Source organism: Bactrocera neohumeralis, chromosome 3 (genome assembly GCF_024586455.1).
Source record: "Bactrocera neohumeralis isolate Rockhampton chromosome 3, APGP_CSIRO_Bneo_wtdbg2-racon-allhic-juicebox.fasta_v2, whole genome shotgun sequence".
Lineage (NCBI taxonomy): Eukaryota > Metazoa > Arthropoda > Insecta > Diptera > Tephritidae > Bactrocera > Bactrocera neohumeralis.
In genome coordinates, this window is record NC_065920.1 from 1,138,670 (window position 1) to 1,144,773 (window position 6,104).

The 6,104-nt window shown below is 41.9% G+C and overlaps 1 long non-coding RNA gene across 1 annotated transcript; it reads left to right on the forward strand.

Annotated features, from left to right (window-relative positions):
* LOC126752116 (uncharacterized) lies at positions 1–1,132 on the forward strand. The gene is made up of 2 exons (XR_007665961.1): positions 1–200; positions 269–1,132. It is a non-coding gene; the product is annotated as an uncharacterized LOC126752116 (long non-coding RNA).
* The last annotated feature ends 4,972 nt before the right edge of the window (positions 1,133–6,104 follow it).

The window sequence follows — 6,104 nt, forward strand, 5'->3', positions numbered from 1 at the left end:
AAAAAAGATGTAGAGGTTCATAGCTCAATGTATTATAGCGTTCTATGTTAAATTACAGCAAATTGCTTAACCAGACGAAATGGACAGTTACCAATGGTGGAATCTGAGTGGAGTTCGCTGGTCCTGTGTAGTTTATAGCTAACAACTAAAACTTATAAGAACATGTTGGCCGTGTTGAAAAGTCCAAGGAACCAATAAAAGTTAGTGGAATCATTTTCAGTTTTTCATAGAGTTGACTAAAATAAATAGTGCACAAATATATTTCTAGGTGACAAGAATACAAATGAAAGCTAATATAACTAAGCTTTATCTGCTTTTGTATGCTAGATACTCAAGCCATGTGGCATAAGGAGTGCATGACTCTAACCACCGCTTTACATGTCCAGCGAACTCCATCTCTAACACTCGTCTTGCTATGGCCCGAACTCGTCGAAATAGCACGTTTCCTGAGCCTACCGTTAAATGATTTCGATGACAATTAATCTGAACCTTGGTACTCAAGCAGTGCTTAGATAACAGCTAAAATTACACAAAATCTACAAGAGTGTCCCCACGACACTAACCACCACTTTCCTTGCCTACTCCAACCAGCTCATTTAATGCACATTTATCTATGCTTCTTTCATATACCTGACCAGAATGGCAATAGCTGCTACTAAACAAGATCTAGATATTCGTTACAACTACATCATAATTCTGAAAAAAACCCACGCTTAGTCGGTCTTCAAACAGAAAGACACTGTTTTTATCCAAACGAAGTGAAATATAAATTATTGAAATTATACCAAAGTTGTTGGTCTGACTCAGTTTTTAATCGGTCTATCAGCAATGCTTTCCCCCTGATTTCTCAAACTTATTTTATCAGTCAACAAGTGATCGACATTTTATTGCTATTTCTCTATTCTTCTTCCCACTAATTCTCATTAAAAACCGATTATGACACTTTTTGCCAATTCATCAATGTTGATCAGATTTGATGGGTTTAATGACACAACTGTCGTTTACAAATTTATTGAGGGGAATATCAACAATGCGGGTTATTGACGTCGCCATCAGCCTTCCAATTATGATTGTGTCAAAGAGTATTTAAGTATATGAAAAAAATATATATAATATTGAAAAACTACATAAATTCTGACTATTATTTGAGAGCAGTATAGTAGGAAACCGCTCAAGTGCGGTTGTACTGTTTAGTCGCCTTACAGAAGGTAATAAATCAAATCTGTGTTCTCATCAAAAGAATATTTACTCTGAATGAAGTGTTTCTCTTTTGACAGTCACCTCCACTGTTCTCTTATTCTTCGCATACACTATACTCAACGATAATTGTTGGTACTGCTCTTACCCATTGCGATCAATTTGCGGCGCGAACACCGTCATCGTTCAATTCATAATTTGATGTGATTGATTTCGACAGCGGCGAACTCAAATTAATCCACTTATCAAATTACCTGCACCACATTGGCAATAGCTAATTGGAAATCGTTTGCAAGCCGGCATCACCTGTCTGCGTGCTCGAATTTATCGGTGTGTGTAGGTAAGTAAAGACAGCCTTACTGAAAATATACCAAATGCACCCATCAGGAGCCTTGCCGCATGCGCACAGTGTGCATTTCGGCCCGAAAACAGCTTCAAATGGTCAGCCGAAATGTTCGCTTGCCCTGTGAGCGATGCGAATTCTCTAAAAATAACAGATTTACCCGAGCTTCCACTTTCTTCGTCCACCTGTGCGGCATCTCGTCGTTCTGACTCGTGTGCAAGGCAATCTGTTTTTAATGGTGATAAATTTTCAATATCACAGAGAATAAATCGCCCTGATGGAGACCAAGCCGCCAGGCCGGCCAGCCAGGCCTCCAATTCAAAGCCTTTACAATGCATGTATGTGTGTGTGTGTGTAATTTCGCATGTGCAAATGCATGTTGGTGGAGCTCACATATGACCACAGCAGCAGATCGTACAGCAAGCAAGACATTCGTATAAATTTGTTGTATCGGAGAATGCATCTCATGAACACGATTATCAGCCTGCAACTTGCTTATACATATGTATGTATGTATATGTGCCTGTGTGCGGTTCGATTCAAGCCTTTGTCCATTCAGTCAGTCCACCAGTTGGCCAACGCTTAGTCACCACGCAAGCATGTGAGTGTTGACACTCAAGCAGTCAACCAGTCTGCCAGCCAGACGGCCAGACGACCAGCCATGCGTGCAAAGAACATTGTCTGCTGTAACTTCCTACAACAACTGACGGATTAGTGCTTCCGTTGCGGTTTTTATCTCTCTGCCCACTCCCCGTTTATCACCCTTTATTTGCCGCTTTTCGATTGATCAATTTCGCAGATGAAATACTTGTATGTACATCGTCTTGCGACTTTCAGGTTACCAGAAGTTTGTTTCTCTTGAAAGCTTTAAGGCTTCTGGGCTTTGCAGGAGCTGGTAGTTGCATGCAAACTTAAGCGAAATTCACTCCTTGGTACCGAAATTCTTTTCTTATACTCATTCAATTTCTTATTCAAATCGCAGATCCGAATCGATCAGAATGTCAGTGCCCATAAAGTCGAATTTGTGTCTGGTAACTCCATGGAAACTTGCAGAAATGTGAGTCTGTGTGTTTGCAAGTAGACAAGTGTCTGTATGTGCAAGCAATCCTTCAACTCTTCTTCTACACATGAGATCTTCAGGCAACACACACATCCACAGACTTAACTTCAGCTCAATTATGGTTATGTTGAGTCAAAGAGGCGGAAGTTCATGAAGTCATTTGTACAAATTGATCGGGAACGTTGACATGCCGTCGAGTACGTTGTTCTATATTAAATATGTTGGCTACTTAAGTCTTAAGTTATGTTCCTGTCGAATGAAGGGGTAAGATAGTGCGAGAATTAAGGTTTAAGAAGCTTTTATTAGTAAAATAAGAACGATACTTCTGCTGCTCTGATTCTAATAATCATTGCAGAACCAATAATTGTTACTTTTTGCAGTTACTAATTCTAAGTGAGAGTTCAAGAGTTCTTATACTAGTCAAGTGGTCAAACTTTAATTCTGTTGACTTTTATCTCAATTTGCCTGTCAGAAAACACTCTCTCACCCTCTAAGATCTCACTTTTCCAAGCATCCAGACCTTTTTCTGCCACTTCTCTTTGAGTTTTTCTCTTCAAACTTAATGAAATCGTTCATGTTGGCTGCGCGCGATTCTCTTCGTTGTCGGCACTGCTCGTTGCGCGCCGGAAAAGAATGAATTGTGGCCAACAGAACATCGTGGACGTAAGCAGCATTGACCGGGACGGCAGCGCCAGCGTTCGGGCAGACTTTCTTCTTTTGAACTCTTCTTTAAAGCTTGGTCTGCGGAAGCGCCGCGCCTCAGTTGTGAATATGCACGCGTCGCGTTAAGATCGTCTCCATCGTAGCTCGAGTATTGTGCCAAGAATCTTAAAGGCTTGCAGTGAAAAGTGTTGTAACCACAAGTGCTGAGTGGAAAAGTTGTTCTTTTTCATTTTTAGTTATTAAAAAGTTTGTATGGTGGCAAGCAGAGCCACTGAAACAATAACAACAACGATAGTGCAACAAAGCACGGTGCATTGTAAGGCAGTTGGAGGCCTCGATGAGTTTGCGGTTTGCTTAGAAGTGCTAAACTTTTATTCGTGCATGCGCCTGCCTCTGCCTCTGCGAGTGTGTGCGTGCGTGTGCGAGTATTAATGTGCAACACAACGCACATAAAAAGTGCAACTTAGTGTGCAACGGCAGCAAATTGCGGAGGAAAGGTATAAAAACTGGGAAATGTGTAAATTATTAGTTGTTTTTGTTATTGCCGACTTCTTTGCAATTAGTGAACGCGCGGCAACGCAACGCAAAGTACAGTTTATCTGTGACCGCGTAGGAAAATTCCAAAAAAAACGTTAAAAGTAATTTCAGGTTAATTAAAGTTTGCGATATTTGCAACGTCCATTGTGCCACAACAAAAACATTGTGCTCGTAAAATGGCAAAAAAGCATAAATTAGACTATAAATTGCTCCACAAAGATAAAGCGGCTTATGGCCCGCATCGCAGCCAATTTACATTTTATGTTGGTGATCGCTTTTGCTTGCAACGTTGCTGCTATCGCGACTATGGCGGCTGTGGCGGCGCAGAGCAAATGAATGGCCGCGACGGCAACCGACAATCAACTGGTGTTGCCATAAATTGGCTTTAGCGGCCGCCGCCGCGGTGAAAACTGCTTCCTTATTTCCCTTAAAGTGCGCCTTTGCGCCGTCGCGCCGCTGCTGGAGAGTGTGCGCCCACGGCGATGGGGGCTGCAGTCGAGCAAAGAATTGGCACGCGCATGCGCCGCCGGCGGTGGCACAGCTGCAAGAGCTCTGCAACAGTCGCGGACGCAGTCAACCGAGTACCTGATAATGTTCCGTGCAATATGACAGCAACATTTTCCACACGCCGAAGGGGCGTTGTTGCTGTAATGCTTCGGTGTTTTGTTGATGCCATGTCTATCTCGCCTTAGCTAAGAACTTTATGCGCGTAGGCTGCTTTCCATGTGAACTGTGCGCGCAACTGTGGCGAAACCGCAAGCTGCTGATAGCTATGTGTATGTGTGTGGCACAATCCAATGCCTCAACTGCAGTTGTTGTTGTCGCTTGACTTGGTGCGGCTCTTTTCCTTCAACTTTTTATCTTCACTTTTTGCGCTGATGCAACATTTTCTGTTGGCTGCAGCATTTTTTTGTTGCTTTCATTGCTTCCCGCCATATATCTTCGTCTATGTCGAGGCGAGTCTTGCGTCGTTCATGCGACTGTGTGCGCTGGTGCGTCTGCGCAGAATCCACTATTCAACGGCCGGCCGTTCGCTTTGCGCCGTGCGTTGTTAGCCTGCATATGAATTTCCGCTGCGTAGCGCTTGGCGATGGCCGGCAGCTGCTTGACGGTTGTCTAGAGTTGTTGTTGCGAATAAAATATTGTTGATCGCCGTTTCCTCTGAGGCGTCTCGGTGCGTTTGCTTTGGTTTTTATTCTCGTGTGGCTCGTTACCTATTTTCCCGTGGTCATCACCGTTTGTTGTGCGGCAAACGTCCGACAACAGCGACAACAACAGCAACATCGGGCATTATATAATGTCGGCACAGGCTGTGGGCAACAACAACAGCATAGTGGCCGTAAGAAATCCAAATAGGAACTAAAAATAAATGCAAAGCCTTGTCATCATCCGTTGGATTACCTTGTTGCTGGCGAGTTAACGGTTTCATTTACAATGTCGCTGACACTTTGTGAGTCGCATAATGATAACAACAACAGAAACAACAACCAATTCACAGTTAAAGGCAACGGGCGAGTATACTTGCGAGTGCTGGGATACATTCTAGGCACATGTGTATGTGTGTGTGAATGTTCGTGTGAACAGTGTTCACTGAACACGCATGCACTCACACACACTTAAAACTGCCATAGAGGGGTTTGTATGCGAAATTACACTCCATTCGGAAATGATTCTTTGAAATGTGCAAATAAATATTTTGTGAAGTTTGATTAGAAATACGAAAAGACTTTTTCGACTACCCAATATTTCATCATAAGAACGGCTAATTAATGTGTTTGAGCATAATTTTTATTTGTTTGCCAAAAGAACTGATTATTCTTACCTCACAAAATATAAATTTCAAAATTTTGAGTCCGGAAATTAATAGTTTTGTCGTAAGTCTCCTGAAAGAAAAGAAATTCAACTATCAAATTTAACGTTCATAGAAACAAAAGTAATAATAACACTACTCAACACATCTTAAGAAAAAATTTGCGACTGATGTGCCAAAAGGTACGTGCGGTATTTGAGAAGTCCTGATAATGAATTTGAGTTCAAAAATTTTCCATCACAGCTCTTTTTGTCATTTTAGTAAATGGTGGTGGTTTGACTCCTACACCCCTTGACCTTAACAAAAAATCCTTCGTGTTACGAAATTTTCATTTTCGGTTTTAGCAACTCAAAGAAGGCAAGAATATCGGTTATGCCATTAATGGTTTCATTAACCATTCGAGGTATGGCGCCTGATAGGTTCCAAGTATTTTGTATCAAATTTGTGATAAACCAATGTAATCGTATCCCAGAAAATTTTTTGATAAACCTTAT